Here is a 20031-nt window from a genome sequence, read left to right on the forward strand (position 1 = left end):
GCTGAGCCTCGTGGGCTTTTCACAATGCTTCAGCTCCAAGAAATCTTCTAGATGCAAAATATATATTTTTACCAAATCTTTCATTGCATCAAATATTCCTCCCATAAATATATTTGTTGTAAATATATTTTAAAATTAAATCTTCTAATCTTCTTGAAGCACAAAGATTTATTTGAAATAAATCTTTTATATTTTCTGCAGCAATCTTCACAAGATATATTTTTGAAACAAATATTATATTTTCTAAAAGTTATTTTATTCCTTTAGAAAATAGAACTAGGGTTCGGCTGCCTTCAGAAACAATAGACCATGTGCGCCTTGTTGTGTAAGAAACCACGAAATAATTCTTCAATCAAATCTTCGAAAGATTGAATAGAAAATATAAACGCTAGCTGGCGCGAACAATCAGACATACAAGTGTTGTTACATCTGTCTCAACACTTGGTGTACGCACATATGTCTCAACACTTGGCTAAAAGATGTTTTTGCAAAATGTAGCCAACATACAAAAACCCAACACAAAAGCTAAAAATTGAGCCAAATCTTGCTCATTATTGCTAATAATTAGCATTGACCAGCCAATATTCATTTGGTGGCCAATTAAGGAAGGTATGATCACACATTAAAAGTGATCAGCTGTTTTGTGATCAGCTGTTTTCCTCTCCCTTGCTCAGCTGTTTATTTGCACGAAAATAAGCACACCAAATGCCTAATTAAAACTTTAAAAGCTTATAATTGGCAAGCAAAATAAACTAAAAATATTCTAAGTGTTTTGGTCTAATTTAGATAATTTGGACCTCACATTTTTATTACAACACGAAATAAAAATTAAGAAAACTTCAAATTTGGGCAGCATGCCCTGTCCCAATGCCATCTTCACTTGACGTGATCAAATTGATAATTCTTGGCTCTATTTCGTCCTTTTGTTCTTTTGCTCCCATCAAGTTGGTTATTAAGTTAGTTAAACTTTCCTTAGCCTTCTTAGCTCGCTCCCTTGTCATTGGACCTCCCAAACCTTGGATTGCTTCATTAAGGTCTTGTTGGGTAATTTCCTCATCACTTTCCCCATAAGCGACACTTCTCACAACCTACACAATCCATCAATGCACAGCATGCCGCAAAATTCCATAACCAACGAATCAAATAAATTTTGTGTGTAAATTTGACGCAGAACAGAAGCACTAGGTTTGCAAAACGCTAGAAACCTAAATGATAATGACAAGCCGCCAGAACAAACTTGTCAAAATAGGGTTTCGGAGTCCACCGAAGGTTGAGATGAAACTCAAATAATTTTATTGAATGAAAAAAACTGTCTGTCAATCTACAACCGTTTAGCTTAAATAGGGAAAAGACAAAACCCTAATGGGCCGAAATTAACAAAGCGAAAAAATAATAATAAACTGGCTAAAATATTAAATTGCTAAATAAACCCCCCTCCTACATCAGTCTCCTCCACCTCAAGAGAACTCGATCCCGAGTTCTCATCTTGATAAAGGACTTCATCTGCATGGTACTCATATATATCTGCCACATTGAAAGTGTTGGAAATGTTCATTGATGCTGGAAGGGCCACTACATAAGCATTGTCATTGATCTTGCGAGTTACTTGGAACGGTCCATATTTACGTGGCTGCAGCTTGCTATAAGTACCAACCGGAAACCTCTCCTTGCGCAGAAACACCATCACATCGTCTCCTACATGGAAAACTTTGATGCTCCTGCGTTTGTCAGCAGCTGCTTTATTCTTCTGCCCAGTAGCCTCTAACTTAGCCTTGACAGCCTTTTTAACTGCTACCATTTCCTCGGCCATATTCTCAGCAATCGCACTAACTCCCGGCGCCTTAGGCAACTTAACCAAATCAACTACATGCTTAGGAATAGAAGTATAGACCAGAGAGAATGGTGATTTCCCTGTAGCTGAATGCACAGCGTTGTTGTAAGCAAATTCGACCTGAGGTAAAACTAAATCCCACTGTTTCGGCTTGTCACCACAAATACTTCGAATCATATTTCCCAAAGTTCTGTTGGTTACCTCAATTTGTCCATCTGTTTGAGGATGAGCTGTAGACCTCCTATTCAGCGCAGTTCCAAACAATCTCCAAAGAGTAATCCAAAAATGACTGAGAAATTTGGTGTCCCTGTCTGAAGTAATTGACTTAGGAACCCCGTGAAGACGCACAACCTCCCTGAAAAACAGTTTGGCTATGTTGGACGCATCGGCAGTCTTCTTGCAAGCAATGAAGTGGGTCATCTTGGAGAATCTATCTACTACAACGAACACTGAATCTACACCTCTCTGTGTACGAGGCAAACCCAACACGAAATCCATGGCTAAATCTTGCCAAATATCATCAGGAATAGGTAAAGGCATATAAAGACCAGTATTTTGAGACTGACCCTTAGAAACCTGACAAGTATAACACCTCTTGACTATAGTACCAGCGTCCCTCCTCAAGTGTGGCCAATAATATCTCTCCTCCAGACTAGCAATGGTCTTGTCTCTACCCATATGACCGCTAAGACCACCACCATGTAGGTCTCGAATTAGCTTCTCTCTTAAAGAGGAGCAAGGAATGCATAATCGATCTCCTTTAAAAAGATAGCCATCTCGAATATGAAAATCTGCACAAGGATGTTTTCCACTGCATTTGGCCCATAATTCCTTGAACTCAACATCACTTTCATACAACTCTTTCTGGCACTCAAAACCTATTATCTCCTGCGATAAGGTAATTAGCAAGGAAGCTCTCTTACTCAATGCATCTGCTACCTTATTAAGAATTCCCGACTTATGCTGAATAATAAAAGGAAATTTTTGTAGAAAACTCACCCACCGAGCATGCATCTTGTTTACCACCTTCTGGCTAAGAAGAAACTTCAAAGCTTGATGGTCAGTGTAGAGCTCTAAAGACTGCATAGAATTCCTGATCATAAGTACTCCATTTCTGGCGAGCATCGCTTAATTTTTTGCTGAAAAAGGCTATTGGTTTCTTCTCCTGAGACAACACAACTCCTATTCCCACTCCACTAGCATCACATTCAACTTGGAATATCTTGTCAAAATCGGGAAGTGCTAATACCGGTGCGGTACATAGCTTCTCCTTAATTAGTGCGAAACTCTGCTCTTGCTCAAACCCCCAATTGAACTTACCTTTATTCAAACACTCAGTAATTGGCGCAGTGATAGTACTGAAATCTTTGATAAGCCTCCTATAAAAGGTGGCTAGACCATGAAAGCTACGAACCTCTGTCACAGATTTAGGTGTAGGCCACTCCCTTATAGCACTCACCTTATCTTCATCAACCTGAATACCTTCTTCACCAACAACAAATCCGAGAAAAAGTAATTTGTTGGTGCTGAATGTGCATTTTTTTCATATTATTGTACAACTGATTCTCTTGTAAAAATTGCAACACTTGCCTCACATGCTGCAAATGCGCTTTCTTTGTCTTACTATAAATCAGAATATCATCAATATAAACTGCCACAAAAGAACCAGTAAACGGACGCAAAACTTGATTCATCAACCGCATGAAGGTGCTAGGGGCATTTGACAAACCAAAGGGCATCACCAACCATTCATACAATCCATCTTTGCTCTTGAAAGCTGTTTTCCATTCATCCCCAGGTCTAATTCTGATCTGATGATAGCCACTACGTAAATCTATCTTCGAGAACACCTTAGAACCGGCCAACTCGTCAAGTATGTCTTCCAAACGGGGAATTGGAAATCGATACTTGATAGTTATCTTATTGATGGCTCGGCTGTCGACACACATTCGCCACTGATTTCCTTTCTTAGGGACTAAAAGGACTGGTACTGCACATGGACTCATGCTCACACGAATAAATCCCTTCTTCAACAAATCTTCAATCTGCTCCATTAAAATCTCATTCTCCTTGGGGCTCATATGATAGTGAGGAAGGTTTGGTAAGCTAGACCCTGGAATGAGGTCAATTTGATGTTGAATAGCATGAGAGGCAAATTATTTGGTAATTCCTCTGCGATCAACTCCTGGAAATCTTCAAGGATCTCTAGGACTTCTCGTGGAATCGTTTCCTCTTTTACAACATTCATCTACCCTTTTATCACCACTGGACAGAAACATTCAGTTTCTTTAACAGCCTCATCAAGCTCCTTTTCACTTTGCGTCATCACCAAGAAACTAGACTTCTTTCCATCTGGATTCTTTTCAAAGTGCAAAACAGGAGCCATAGCAATTTTATGTGTGCCCCATGTAAACATCATCACGTTATCCCGTCCTCGATAAGTGATATCATTATCAAACTGCCAAGGTCTACCAAGTAAAATAGGACAAACATCCATATCAAGAACATCACAAAGTACCTCTTCTCTATAATGTTTTCCAATGGAGATAGGAACTCTGCAGGCTAGTATTACCCGAACTTGGGAGCCCTTGCTTACCCAACCAAGGGTGTATAACTTCTCATGGGGTTTTGTGGACAACTTCAAATAATCTACCAATTTTTGCGACACCAGATTCTTCGTGCTGCCATTATCCACAATCATATTACACACCTTGTTTTTGATAGAACAATGTGTTTTGAACAAATTCTTGCGCTGCCCTTCTTCTTTAGATGCTAGTAACATCCGCTGCAACACAAAACTCACCCTTTCATCATATTCTTCTTCAGCAAACTATACCTCTGCATATTCATCCTCATAAAGTTGCTCTCTCTCATCATCATCATCCTGTTCTTCCACCACTGCTGCAACTCTCCTTGATGGACAGACATTGGATCGGTGACCTTTCCCATTACATCTAAAACAAGTATCAATAGTGGGTTTGGCATATGGATTGTTTTGTTTTTGGGTTGGGGCCTTGTCATGTGGTGCACTACTAGAATTGCCAATTGCCTTATTACCAGGAGTAGAATCCCTGGCTGCTGCACTCTTCTCTTTGTCACCTGATGATTCAGTATTGTTTTGGGGAGAATACTTTCTAAAAGAGGAGAAATTTATGGGGGATTTCTCCATCAATTCTGCCTTCAAAGCTAGGCTGGACGCTTCAGCAACGGTCCAAACGGTTTGCAAACCCATCTTCTCCTGCAAGGATCCTTTCAATCCACTGATATAACGAGCCACTTTCTGATTTTCTGATTCACCCAATTCATTAGGTTCAGAAAAACGCAGAAATTGAGTGCTATATTCTGTCACTGACCGCTTGCCCTGAACACATTCAATATACATCTTATACAGAATTTGTTCATAATCTTCAAGTAAAAATCTCTCAAGCATTAATTGTTTCATCTTCCGCCAAGTTCGAATGGGATTCTTTCTCTGCCTCTGCCTCTGAACGACGAGTTTGTCCCACCAGACAACAGCGGTACTTTTCAGCCTGATTGCCACCATCTTAACCTGCTTGTGATTAGGGACGTCCATGATGTCGAAAAATCTGTCAACATCAATCTGCCAATCTAAAAATTCCTCCACTCCCATCGTTCCATAAAACAATGGAATATCTGCTTTCACGCGGTAATCAGGGTGATTTCCACGATCGTTTCCTTCTTCAGTCACGACCTCCTCCTCTTCTGAATTTGAATCATCCATCGTATGATTGTTTCCATGACCTCCTCCCCTGTTCAGATTGATTCTGTTGTTGTTGTTAACGTTTTTGTTGTTGTTGGATAACGTTGTCACCTGTGTTGTCAGAGCGGTGATGGCCGCGGTTAAAGCCTCTATGGCACCGTCAAACTCTGCTTTCGTCACCGGTTGATCTCCCATCTGATCACTTCACGAAAGAACAGGGGAAACCTGCTCTGATGCCAACTGACGCAGAACGAAAGCACTAGGTTAGCAAAACGCTAGAAACCTAAATGATAATGACAAGCCGCCAGCACAAACTTGTCAAAATAGGGTTTCGGAGTCCACCGAAGGTTGAGATGAAACTCAAATAATTTTATTGAATGAAAAAAACTGTCTGTCAGTCTACAACCGTTTAGCTTAAATAGGGAAAAGACAAAACCCTAATGGGCCGAAATTAACAAAGCAAAAATATAATAATAAACTGGCTAAAATATTAAATTGCTAAATAAACCCCCCTCCTACATCAAAATTGCATCGGTAAGACAACAAAGCAGATACTAGGAGTGTTTGTTTATAGTATAAAAATAAATATGTCTTCAGATAAGCACTTAAAAAGTCTGGTTCATAACAAAAACTGTTAAACTATTGTCCTTCCTACAACTTCATTAGCATCATAAAGCACATCCATAAGAGACGAAGCCACAATAAGCTATGCAAATAAATAAATGATACTATGTAGTTAAGGCGAGAGCTACGTTTTCCATTAATTTTTAGTTAATACCTGATGTTTCTGAATTAATGTTGATTTTTTTGTTTGTGCTCAGGGACAATATGGCCTTTCCACAACTTAGTTTCATCAAATGGAACAGGACATGCAGCTTAAAGCTTGGTGTTGTAAAGCAGCTGTTTTATCAAGGATTCTATTTTAAGGTCCTCATTAGGATTACCCGTATTGTACTCAGCCGGCCTGCTCGAGATAATCTGTAGCCTAAAGTGAAACATAGATTGCATCATGAATACTTCTTACCTGAAATATCTAAATGAAGAAAAGTATATATCAAGATGAATCAATTAAACTATAGACTGTGATTCCATTAAAAGCAAAATTCATGACCTTGAATATGCAAAGAATACAGCAAATTTCAGCTTGAAGAAAAAAGTGCTTAATATAACACTTACTGATCCATGTCATTCAGCACGATACACTGTCCCAAATGATCCAACAACCTGAGCATACACATTGCAAGGTTTCATTTTGTCACGCAGCTGTATGAAACTTCCAGGTCACATTTTATAACTATCTCCTCATTTCCTCGTTTTCAAATTTCATTGTTACATTTTCTTATTCCAGTTATAAACTTAGCATGTCAGTTATTTTACACTTATATTAGTAAAGAGTGATAAATAAGCGAGTGAGTCAACCAAAGGTAAGAGTATATTTGAAATTTAATTATAAATCAACGTAATTTTTTGGTTTGTGCAAAATAAATTTAAAAGACTTGTATATAGGAATTAGGAACTAATGAAGTACAGTACAAATGAACATGCTAAGTAAACTTATTAAGGAAGTTACACACTTATTAAAGGTCAGATCCATGAAGTGAAAGTTCAACATGCAAAATATAAATTGAATGGCTGACTTGTATAAAAAGGAAGAATATGCCTATTTAGCTACATCACATAGAACCTCTCAAGTCATTTTGATAGTTTAAGGTTAAGTTTTGTCAATTCGACCCTTAGTTTAATGATCACTAGTTGAATAGTTTAAAGATTAATTTATTATGATACACCTACCCCCCAAAAGATGATCACATTTTTCAATTCAAATTTGCTATCCGCATTGTGAGTAAGAAAGAGCTTATGTGGGAAAAGTGGATGGAACATTTGTGTTTCACGACAGAGATTAAATTGAATAGTTGATAACTAATTTTTTTGAGACTTCAATGAGGAGATGGATTAAATGGTTGAAATCGAGGATGTGAAAAATGAGCTATAATAGAAATTAATTTATCAAACAAACACTTCTTTGGTAACTGGAAAATTCTAAAAACAACAGAGGGAGTATACAGATTGGTTTCTGTGAAGCACACCAGAATATACATGCTTCCCGCTGAGCAAGCATCATAAAATAATTGACAGTTAAAAACTGTATCTTGTAGTAATTAATCAACTTTAGAAATCATGATTATATCATTTGACTTTAAGAACAACTTTAAAGGACAGGGTTAATAAGAAGTAACAATACTTTTGTATACTTGATCAAGGTTTGCCTATGTATCGTAACACTACAGATAAAAGTCTCATCTTCAAACTTGAAATTGTTTTCGAATTAATTGAAAGAAAACTTCAACACTGGATAGTGTATACCATTATGATTAAACACATACTAAAGTGTGAGAGACTTACCGTTCCAGCAACAGATTTTGATGACAAGAAAGTGTTCGCTTTAAATCTGGACAACTCGAAATCACACACCTGGACAAAAAAAAATTGAAAAATAATCATCTTCCATCACAAAGATATTAAAAATTCCGTAGAGAAACTCAATTACTCAGCCTGTTCAATTATACCTTTACATTCCAATTTTTGTCTATCATCAGGTTCGGGGATTTGAGATCCCAGTGCACGACTGGAGGCTTCAGACAGTGAAGATAATTGATCCCTTTAGCCTACAATCAGATAAAGCATATATCATATACTCCCTCCGTCCCAAAATATAAGCAAAAGTTGGTCAACAAAAGTGGATGTGTTTGGTCCAAATCATTAACCAAATACATCAAGTTTATTTGACCCACTTTTGCTTATATTTTAGGTCAGAGGAAGTATAATTTAATATATTCACGTGAAAAAAGAATAATAATGTTATGTACATACCACGTCTATAGCCATTGCTAATCTTCTTCTTGGATCCTTAATTTCACTAGTTGATGGCCAATGTATCAGGTGAAATAAACTACCTTTGTCATAGATACACCAAGAAACAACAACAGTAAGACACTCAAAAATCTTAATGCAAGAATCCTATAACAGATTTAGTTAACTACGGAAGAAGTTTGATTACCTAGGCTAATACTCTGTCACTATAGATAGATGGGGCCGTTTTGTAACCGTACCCATGAAGAGTGTAACGACCCAATTTTCATATTATTATTTGTATGTGTTAAAATATCTTATTTAACGTGGCATTTTAATTAAGTTAATAACTAGAGTTATTTATCGAGTACTTTAGTTATTAAGCGAGTAGAGTGAGTTAACGTGTGATTGGGCCAAGCCAATTGGGCTTGAGGCCCAATGGGCCTTATGGACTAGTGGGGGCGCCATATAGTCATGGGTAGAGAGAGAAAACACTCATTTTCTCTTGTTCTTGAGAAGCTTAGAGAGAAGGAAGAGCATTGGTGAGCTAGGGCAAGAAGGAAAGTGAAGATCCAAGAGCAATTCTTCGAGATTTTCATCGGTGAAGGTAAGAGAGTAGATTTCATATTCGTGGGTGATACGAGAAAGGGGAGAATGTCGATTTCTCCTTACCCGAACTTTCTCCACCCCATTTTCGTTTGGGTTTTTGGGTGATTTTCTTAAAGGAAATGATAGAGAATGGTCATAACATGTTTAATATACTTTTAACATGTAGTATGAACGAATTTGTGGTTAAAATTGGGTATTTGTTATGTTTTGGATGTGAGTTGTTGTGTTCTTGAGCTTTTGAGCTAAAAATGGTAAATCTCTACTTTTTCGTAGTAAAAATGGTAGATCGGTGAAATGAACCGTCCTTTTGAGTCTATACATGTTGATTACACGTGAAATCAAACTTATTTGGGATCTAGAACATCAAACTTGGATTATTTTTAGTAGATTTTTATCCTCTGTGTTAGCAGGAGTCTCTGCATGATAGTAGGGGTTCTGCATGATAGTAGGGGTTCTGCATGATAGTAGGGGTTCTACGTGATAGTAAGGGTTCTTGCATGATAGTAGGGGTTCTACGTGATAGTAAGGGTTCTTGCATGATAGTAGGGGTTCTATGTGTTAGCAGGGGTATTACCTGAAGTACATGTGTAGTAGGGGTCCTCTGGTATAGTAGGGGTACTCTGTGTTAGTAGGGGTATTACCTGAACTGTTGTTTGGTGGTTTTAAATGCTACTGATTGTTTATGACCATGATTAATTGTATTGTGATGAATTGTTGATTATATGTGTGGAATATAATTGTTGTTGATTGTGTTGATGATGTTTGTTTAAATGTCAAAGAAGTATATTAAGGTGTTAATCAACTTAATAAAGAAGGATATTAGAATTATATTATTCTAATAAAGAAGAATATTAAGGTATAGTGTTATCTTAATAAAGAAGTAATGTTGGATAGTGTTCCACATTAGTAAATGAAGAGCTTAATGCTAATTAAAATGATTGTGAGTGAATTCATGAAAAACATATACATGCATTCATGAATATATGTGATATTGGATATTCCAATAAAGAAGGATATCGGATTATATTTATCCGATAAAGAAGGATATTAGAGGTGAGATACTCTAATAAAGAAGATGGTACCACATGCATTAGAGGTGTCTAGAGGACATAGCATGAATGTGAAGCATTAGATTGCATTAGGGATTATGTGTGCATTTTATGATAAATGATGTTTGACACATACTTGGTAAATGTTGATTGTTAATCCGTATGTGAGGAGCAGAGTCCGTCATGACTATAAAATGAACAACGCAGAGTCCGTCATGACTATAAAATGAACAACGCAGAGTCCGTCATGACTATAAAATGAACAACGCAGGGTCCGTCATGACCATAATCTGAACAATGTATTTGTGGTGTTAGATTACATTAGGAACTTTATGTATATTCCTATTGGTAATTGAGTTATGTGATATTTGTTGATGTTTTGGTATTGTCCGAGACGACGTGAAACTATATGTTTGGTGTATTTTGTGGATGATTGATTAGGTGATAAATGAAGTATATGCATGATATATGAATATGCATGAATGATGGTGATGTATATGTATAATGTATGATTATGCATGTTTTTATGAAGAAGTGTTTAAGTACCATTTACTTACACTTATATTTTGAGTATGTTATCTAACTCTCTTTTATGTGTTATGTGCTGGACCGTTGGGGGTCCAGATTTTACAGGATTTTGTGGTATTCGATGTCGAGTCGTCGGTGAAGCTCTGCTCTGATTGTGACACGGGAAAGGGTTGTATTTAGACTATAGGGTCTTTATGACTTTCGATATTTATTTGTAAAACTATACATTTTGATAAATGATTATTCTGTATAAACACTGTTTTTACTAATTAATTACATTAGTATTATTTTGATTGAAGAGTGTAATGCTCGAACCATGACTTTTATAATAACAAAACTTTGATTTTCCGCCGCGTATTTAGAGAAAGATTTTACTAAGATAGAAATATATAAATAATAGGTTTGGGTGTTACAATTGGTATCAGAGCCCCGTTGTCTTCGGACTGTGTGGGTTATGTGTCGATCAGAGCAGGTCTGTGCAGTCAGACCAAGTGAGTATTGTGTGTCAGTCGTGTTTGTCTAACAATTTTGTTGTGTTTGTTTTGTGAAATCACTTATGTTGTTCATTTAGGAACTATGAGTGGTGTGAATTGATAAATTGATCCATTCTTTTGTTGAGTAATTGTATGAGTGCTATGCTTCTATGTTTATAATAGTTGTATATGCTTAGAGTTTAACCTTTGTGTAGTTTAAACTTGGTTGATTGATGCTTATTTGCTAATTGTTGACGATCCGGCATGATATAAAACTGCATGTGATGATCCGGCATGATATAAAACTGCATGTGATGATCCGGCATGATATAAAACTGCATGTGACGATCCGACATGATATAAAACTGCATGTGGTAATGATTTGAAATAATTTTAAAAACTAATATTATTTCTTGAAGATTTTGGTGAAAATATAGAGTTATTTTCTTTTGGGCAAGTGAAAATTAAATTTTCAAAATGGTGAGAAGAGTAGGATATTAATGTGTCCTAGTATGTGTTTGTTATATGTTTTGTTTATAACATGTGTTAGATGATTACTAGGAATTTGAATTGCTATGCGTTTTATGAGTAAAAACATGAAGATCTCATAATTCTATGTCGTGATTGTTGATGCATGATTCTAATTGTGCTTTCAAGTCTATAATGATGTTATATGCTTGATGTTTTGGATTTTGTGGATTAGTGAGTCGAGAAAATGAGATTTTAGTGGGCGTAAGTTCAAAACCGTAGCAGAGCACCCAGATTTTGGATGTGCTCGCTAGGCGAAGAATGAACCTCGCTAAGTCTTGCTAAATCCTGTGAATGTTTTTGACTTGTCTCGCCGGGAGCTCGCTAGCTTTTACTAAGCGAGGGAGCCAGACAAGAAATTTATTTTGTTGATGTCTTGTCCTAAGTTGATTAGATGTGAGATTCTTGTTTTCTTGTGTTTGTTAGGACTAGAATAAATGTGAATATGAATTATTGCGTTGCAATGTTCATTTTTCTTGTGTTGTTTTGATTTCCTAACTTTGAAAAGTGAGGGAAGTATAGGCTACTTGGATGCTTGCATGATTTTGTGTAAGTGTTTAGGTATCGTGGGTTAGGTTTTGTCCCTTGTATGCGACATGCGTGTAAACGATGTCGATACTAGTTTCTTCTTAGGAAGAATATGTTTAGAGACGATAGAACCGTTAGGTGTGAACACCAGAAGTTCTAGTGGAAGAGTGTAGGTGGGTTTGAGATAAGTGGGGGAGAAGGTTATATCCCTCCGAGATGTTTCGAACGTGAGAAGATTGGATGAGTAGAGATGTTCTTGAAGCGGAATATTCAGGAATTGGCGACGTTGTTCGAAGTGGAATGAATGGGAGCAACAAGTTATGAGAAACTACTAGGAGGAAGTTGTCGGACCGAGTGTTTCGTCGTGGGGCGTTAGTAAGATTGGTTAAGTAAGATGAAGAGTATTCGGAACAGTTGGAGATCGTGTGTTGCACTAAAAGTTTGAAGGCATCATTTTTGTGGACCAAGGTTGAAGTACCTGTTTGATCGGAAGGAGTCGAATATGAGGAAGAGGAAGTGATTATGATTCTTGAGAGGTGATGATTTTGAAGTAAGTTGTCATCCAAGTGGATCGGATGTTGTAGCGGATTCTTGAGTAAGAAGTTTTACGTGAGTCGTGCATTTGGTAGTAGGTTGAATTGGTTGAACAATTTGGAGTTCTAAGTCTAGTGTGTGAAGTAATTTTCATAAGAGATGTGAAGATTAGTGAACCGTTGGTGTTAATTAATCAAGGAAGGGAAGTAAGTTTTAAAATAGATGAGAATGGAATTGAGAAATATAATAATAGGATTGGTATGTTGTTGAATTGTTGGAAGTAAGGATTGTATGAGTAATCGAGTTTATTCAAAGATGGAAGTAGGATAACGATTCGAAGGATTTTGTGAGAGGCTTGTCGAAGAAAGAGTAATTGGATTTGGATAATGACCGGACAATTGGTGTCACATGTTGAACGAGAACGTAGAGTCTTAGAGGTTGAGACGAAGCTAAATGAGAGGTATCATTTTTGAATGATGAAGAATAAGGAAGTTAGCCGTCGGAGAACGTGTTGAGAATGAGTAGTATGAGGTCATGTTGGAAGTGACTTGTGTTAGGTGAGAATTTGCGAAAAGGATTATCGCACATGTGAGTAGATGTTGTGTTTGAGCACATATAGTAAGGGTTGAAGGCGATGCCTAAGGTAAGTGTCAGAGAGCATTTGGTAGTGCCCACAAGGTAAGAGTGAGTAAGTATTTGCTAAGGAATTTGGGTTCATGGAATGGAAGAGTCGGTAAGGACTAGTTTGTTAGATGCATCGTGGATGTTGATGTGGTATGGTCACAATCGGTGACAATGAAGTAAAGGATTTTAAATTGTTTCATCATGGATGATGGGACGGTAGTGACTTGGTGTATAACTTAAGATGTATTTTGGACGAGAATTTTTGGAAATTTTCTATAAATGTCATATTGAGAGTAGACAAGGAGTCATTAGTAAGAATACTAAGACAAAGGTTGATTAAAATTTAATGGATGGGATTAGATCGTATGACGAGTATTTGGAGCTTTGTGGACTTAATTCAAGAGTTTGATTTTGGTATCGAATGTACTAAGGAGGAGTTTAAAGATAGCTATCCATAGAGAGATGATGATTGGTAGAGGTCGGAGGTGAATAAGAATTCGATGAGTGAATAAATAGAGGAGAAGAGTATGCTTGTTGCAATGCAAGATGATGGGGAACATGGATAGATGGATTCTGGGTGAGTTGAAGATGTCATTTTCGAATCAACGAGATAGACGTTATGGTTGTTTGGAGAACCAATTTTAGGCAGTGGTCTAATTTGGAAGTAGCGAATTACTAAGGGATTAAAGAGAAGTGGTATTGGAAAATGTTGCGTTAAGGAATGCAAATGTTGGTTGAGAGATTACTTGGGAACTAAATAGTCGTGTTGGGATTCGACTCAATGACTAGAGTTATGTGAGAAAAGGAATTTGACTGTTAGAAACGATAATTTCTAGGATGTGTCGAGGAAGATTTGAGAATGTTGGTCATCAAGTGATTGTTGAAATTGAATTATCGAGTGATATGTTGGAATAAGATTCGAATATGAATAGGTGATGTAACACGGTTAACTGATCCATGAGGGAATCAGAGACTTATAGGATTTGTGGAGTTATGGAGTATTCCACGGGAGTATCTTTTCGGAGTGTGTTCGATTAGTTGTACTTGTTGTGGGTAGCATTATGTGTACCGTAGAATGTGAGTCTATGGATGTTTCGTGCGGAGTAGACGTTTTAGCGGTTTGATAGGAATGGTTTATGTCGATATCATGATTGTTGACTGTCTATCGACAAATTGAGGAACTGGCCGTCCTTGATCTCTTGTTGATAAATGGACAAAAATTGTGTTGGATGGGATAAACTAATTTTGTCAAACTTGGTAATGTGTAGTGTTTTGAGCGTTTCGTTGGAGGGTCGGATACAGGAGTTATCCGGAGTGCTTTAGTCGCGTAATTTTCGAGGGCGAAAATCTTTTAAGTGGGGGAGAGTTGTAACGACCCAATTTTCATATTATTATTTGTATGTGTTAAAATATCTTATTTAACGTGGCATTTTAATTAAGTTAATAACTAGAGTTATTTATCGAGTACTTTAGTTATTAAGCGAGTAGAGTGAGTTAACGTGTGATTGGGCCAAGCCAATTGGGCTTGAGGCCCAATGGGCCTTATGGACTAGTGGGGGCGCCATATAGTCATGGGTAGAGAGAGAAAACACTCATTTTCTCTTGTTCTTGAGAAGCTTAGAGAGAAGGAAGAGCATTGGTGAGCTAGGGCAAGAAGGAAAGTGAAGATCCAAGAGCAATTCTTCGAGATTTTCATCGGTGAAGGTAAGAGAGTAGATTTCATATTCGTGGGTGATACGAGAAAGGGGAGAATGTCGATTTCTCCTTACCCGAACTTTCTCCACCCCATTTTCGTTTGGGTTTTTGGGTGATTTTCTTAAAGGAAATGATAGAGAATGGTCATAACATGTTTAATATACTTTTAACATGTAGTATGAACGAATTTGTGGTTAAAATTGGGTATTTGTTATGTTTTGGATGTGAGTTGTTGTGTTCTTGAGCTTTTGAGCTAAAAATGGTAAATCTCTACTTTTTCGTAGTAAAAATGGTAGATCGGTGAAATGAACCGTCCTTTTGAGTCTATACATGTTGATTACACGTGAAATCAAACTTATTTGGGATCTAGAACATCAAACTTGGATTATTTTTAGTAGATTTTTATCCTCTGTGTTAGCAGGAGTCTCTGCATGATAGTAGGGGTTCTGCATGATAGTAGGGGTTCTGCATGATAGTAGGGGTTCTACGTGATAGTAAGGGTTCTTGCATGATAGTAGGGGTTCTACGTGATAGTAAGGGTTCTTGCATGATAGTAGGGGTTCTATGTGTTAGCAGGGGTATTACCTGAAGTACATGTGTAGTAGGGGTCCTCTGGTATAGTAGGGGTACTCTGTGTTAGTAGGGGTATTACCTGAACTGTTGTTTGGTGGTTTTAAATGCTACTGATTGTTTATGACCATGATTAATTGTATTGTGATGAATTGTTGATTATATGTGTGGAATATAATTGTTGTTGATTGTGTTGATGATGTTTGTTTAAATGTCAAAGAAGTATATTAAGGTGTTAATCAACTTAATAAAGAAGGATATTAGAATTATATTATTCTAATAAAGAAGAATATTAAGGTATAGTGTTATCTTAATAAAGAAGTAATGTTGGATAGTGTTCCACATTAGTAAATGAAGAGCTTAATGCTAATTAAAATGATTGTGAGTGAATTCATGAAAAACATATACATGCATTCATGAATATATGTGATATTGGATATTCCAATAAAGAAGGATATCGGATTATATTTATCCGATAAAGAAGGATATTAGAGGTGAGATACTCTAATAAAGAAGATGGTACCACATGCATTAGAGGTGTCTAGAGGACATAGCATGAATGTGAAGCATTAGATTGCATTAGGGATTATGTGTGCATTTTATGATAAATGATGTTTGACACATACTTGGTAAATGTTGATTGTTAATCCGTATGTGAGGAGCAGAGTCCGTCATGACTATAAAATGAACAACGCAGAGTCCGTCATGACTATAAAATGAACAACGCAGAGTCCGTCATGACTATAAAATGAACAACGCAGGGTCCGTCATGACCATAATCTGAACAATGTATTTGTGGTGTTAGATTACATTAGGAACTTTATGTATATTCCTATTGGTAATTGAGTTATGTGATATTTGTTGATGTTTTGGTATTGTCCGAGACGACGTGAAACTATATGTTTGGTGTATTTTGTGGATGATTGATTAGGTGATAAATGAAGTATATGCATGATATATGAATATGCATGAATGATGGTGATGTATATGTATAATGTATGATTATGCATGTTTTTATGAAGAAGTGTTTAAGTACCATTTACTTACACTTATATTTTGAGTATGTTATCTAACTCTCTTTTATGTGTTATGTGCTGGACCGTTGGGGGTCCAGATTTTACAGGATTTTGTGGTATTCGATGTCGAGTCGTCGGTGAAGCTCTGCTCTGATTGTGACACGGGAAAGGGTTGTATTTAGACTATAGGGTCTTTATGACTTTCGATATTTATTTGTAAAACTATACATTTTGATAAATGATTATTCTGTATAAACACTGTTTTTACTAATTAATTACATTAGTATTATTTTGATTGAAGAGTGTAATGCTCGAACCATGACTTTTATAATAACAAAACTTTGATTTTCCGCCGCGTATTTAGAGAAAGATTTTACTAAGATAGAAATATATAAATAATAGGTTTGGGTGTTACAAAGAGCACCACATTTGGATGGCGAACACGTTTCATTATTGCAACCTGAAGCAATGAAATTAACAACAAGAATTGTAACTTCCTCACAGAATTAAGAATACTGAACAAGAAAAAATGTAAACAGATTAATAGTAAATAAAAGATATAGAAACATCATTTTATAAAAAAAAAAAAAAAAAAAAAAAAAAGAAATTCATTAGATATAGAAAAAGATCCAAGAGCATGGCACTATACCAAAGTAACAGATCACATCATCAGACAAACACCAATTAATCATAGAAACTCAGATGCTATGAAATAAATATATAAATAAATAAATAGACAAAACAGTACATCTTTTTAATCAATATCAATATTAGGAAAACAAACCTCTCTCAAAAACTCTTTCAACTGATCATCGTGGAAATTCTGAACTGATAAAACTTTGACAGCAACATCCTAAAATTTTAAAGCAACGAATAAATACACCAAAATGAAGAACAATTTACCTTATAATAGAAAAATAATAAATAGCAACTCGTCATGGCAGCTAAAAGTTATTCATGCAATCACACAGACTTAGGAAACTATAGATTGTGATTCCATTAAAAGCAAAATTCATGACCTTGAATATGCAAAGAATACAGCAAATTTCAGCATGAAGAAAAAAGTGCTTGATATAACACTTCTGATCCATGCCATTCAGCACGATACACAGACCCAAATGATCCTTCATAAAGCAAAGAGAAGTCACATTTAGAGTCATCATGCCATTTATAATCCTTCAAAATTGAGAAGCTGGAAAAACGAAAAATTTACCAGCACCAACGCGCTCTTTGATCCGTAACTCATCCCATGATATTTCAAGCCAGTACATTGCTAGTGATGGTTCAAGATTCATATATTTTGGAATATCCGCAGCACCCTGGTTTTCAAGCCTATTGTCTACCTGTTCCAGCTTTGACTGGATACCCATTTACCACCGAACTTCCATTTGCAACGACCTCATTGTAAGAAATTTCTTTGACCTTTCCCAACAAATGGAATTTCATGTAATAATGCTTCATAGGTTGGGCGAAGAGCTTGAGAAACACCTTCATAAATAGAAGGAAAAATTAGTAAGCCTAAATTTTGCACATTTGTTGCCTCTACCTTTCAAATCAAATGGATTTAGAGGTGCTTCCATACCTCCACAAGTTTGATCAACTGAAGCATAATTGAAGCCATTATTATTATTTTTGTACAAATCAGTTTCTTTATGTTATTGATCTTCCTGTGGATGGCCCGTAAAATATTGACCAAAAACAAAGACCAACTTTAAAATATGATTAATTTCTGAAAATTTGAATTTATCAATCTTAAAATTCATACACCACAAACTTGGGAAGGAGAAATCCAAATCATTTTTAAACGAAGTACTACGAAATATCAGATTTGCCATACAGTATGAAAAAGGAAGATTAAATATTTGCAATAGGCGATCTGTAATTTTTGGTAAATAGAAAATGAAACACGGGGATAACAATTTCTTCACGGTGTAAATAGCTCAATTTATACATGCAAACATGATGTTTGTGTGGATATGCATAATTTTAAAAATTAATAGAGACTAAACTTTGTAAGTGCGATTCATACTGAACATCCCGCCTGATGAAACAATTTATACCCTACTGAGTGCCAAGTATCATCAATGCTGCATATATACTGAACTTAAAATAATAATCGTTCAAAACAGCCAGAAGATCAAATGGTCAGGTATATAAAGTGATGCATACCTGAATACAGGTCATTGTTGGGAGAATTCTGATTAAAACATATCACATGAGGAGATGTAGCATCATCCGCATAGGGCGATTGAGAATCTCTCATATGAGAAATTTGAAATGGGGAAGGTATGGAAGACACGTATGCTCCATTAATTGATGAATCTGGCCCAAAAATATTTCCTGGTTCCCCAACCAAGTCAACAATATACTCCACATACCGCAGATACAGATCGATTTCCAGGTTTTGAAACACCATTTGCACTTGATTTCCCAACCTTTGTAGCACCTTTCGATGTTACACTCGCTGAAGCTTCTCTGGCTGACTCGAATGACTCTAAGGAAGAAAAAAAAGGTTAAAAAAACAAAATAACAAATCTACATTATATTATCCTAAATGCTACAGTCAAAAGAAAGAAAAGCAAGATTTATTCATACATGCATTGCATATTGTTCATACATAATACAGTACATCTAAAATATTGTGGAAGACACACACCTTTTACAGAGCAATGATAACACCTTCGCGTGATGACTGGTGTTTCACAAGCTTTATAAACGCATGATTGTAAAGTCTTGAACATTTCTTGCACCATAACATTCTTAATGGATAGCTATTTGACATCTGCAAAATATATATAATGACACATTTTTCATATCAATTGCAATGACATTTCATCACGGGGTAAAGAAAAAAAAAAGAAAAACAAACAAATCTTGTTGTTACCTTGATATAAGGGTCGAACACACCAGGAGAATGCGAATTATTACAAAAGACATTAACAATTCAGATTAGTTAGAAACAAAAATGAGAACAAAAGAACACACCACCACCATAGTCTCAATTCCCTCTAATCCTTTTCATCTCTCCCACGTTGGTTCTGCACTTCTGCAACTTATGAGTTACTTTCAAAAAATCACACACCACCACCATAGTCTCTCCCCTCTCTAAAACATTATTTCATCACCCCCTTGATTTCATCTAATTCATAAATGATTTGTTATAGAAAAACAAAAGAACTTTTCATCTTCATAATTTCAAATGTGATGAATGGGAAAGGCAAAAAAAGCAAATTACAAGTGTGATTTGTTCGACTAAATTGTTTCTTGTATTGTATAATATTGAAGATTGAAAAGGCTTTATCCAACATGGATTTTATTGTCTTTAAGATTTTATCCAATGGGTGATATATGTTTTGTTACAAAATTGTTTTTTTTTTAATGATATACTTAGTTTAGATGAGAGTTAGAGAGGATTGTTAATCCAAAAAGTGTGGTATTCAATTTTTAAGAGGTGGGAGGCGGTGGAAGACCGTCG

The 20031-nt window shown here is 36.1% G+C and overlaps 1 long non-coding RNA gene and 1 pseudogene across 1 annotated transcript; both read right to left on the bottom strand.

Moving 5' to 3' along the window:
- Positions 1–1056: 1056 nt before the first annotated feature.
- The window catches only part of LOC123886472, a 77646-nt pseudogene continuing 58671 nt past the window's right edge, over positions 1057–20031 (bottom strand).
- Positions 6728–8669, bottom strand: LOC123885809. The gene is made up of 5 exons (XR_006801252.1): positions 8611–8669; positions 8424–8506; positions 8120–8185; positions 7956–8024; positions 6728–6776 (listed from the first exon to the last, which is right to left on the bottom strand). It is a non-coding gene; the product is annotated as an uncharacterized LOC123885809 (long non-coding RNA).

Source organism: Trifolium pratense, linkage group LG5 (genome assembly GCF_020283565.1).
Source record: "Trifolium pratense cultivar HEN17-A07 linkage group LG5, ARS_RC_1.1, whole genome shotgun sequence".
NCBI classification, from domain to species: Eukaryota; Viridiplantae; Streptophyta; class Magnoliopsida; order Fabales; family Fabaceae; genus Trifolium; species Trifolium pratense.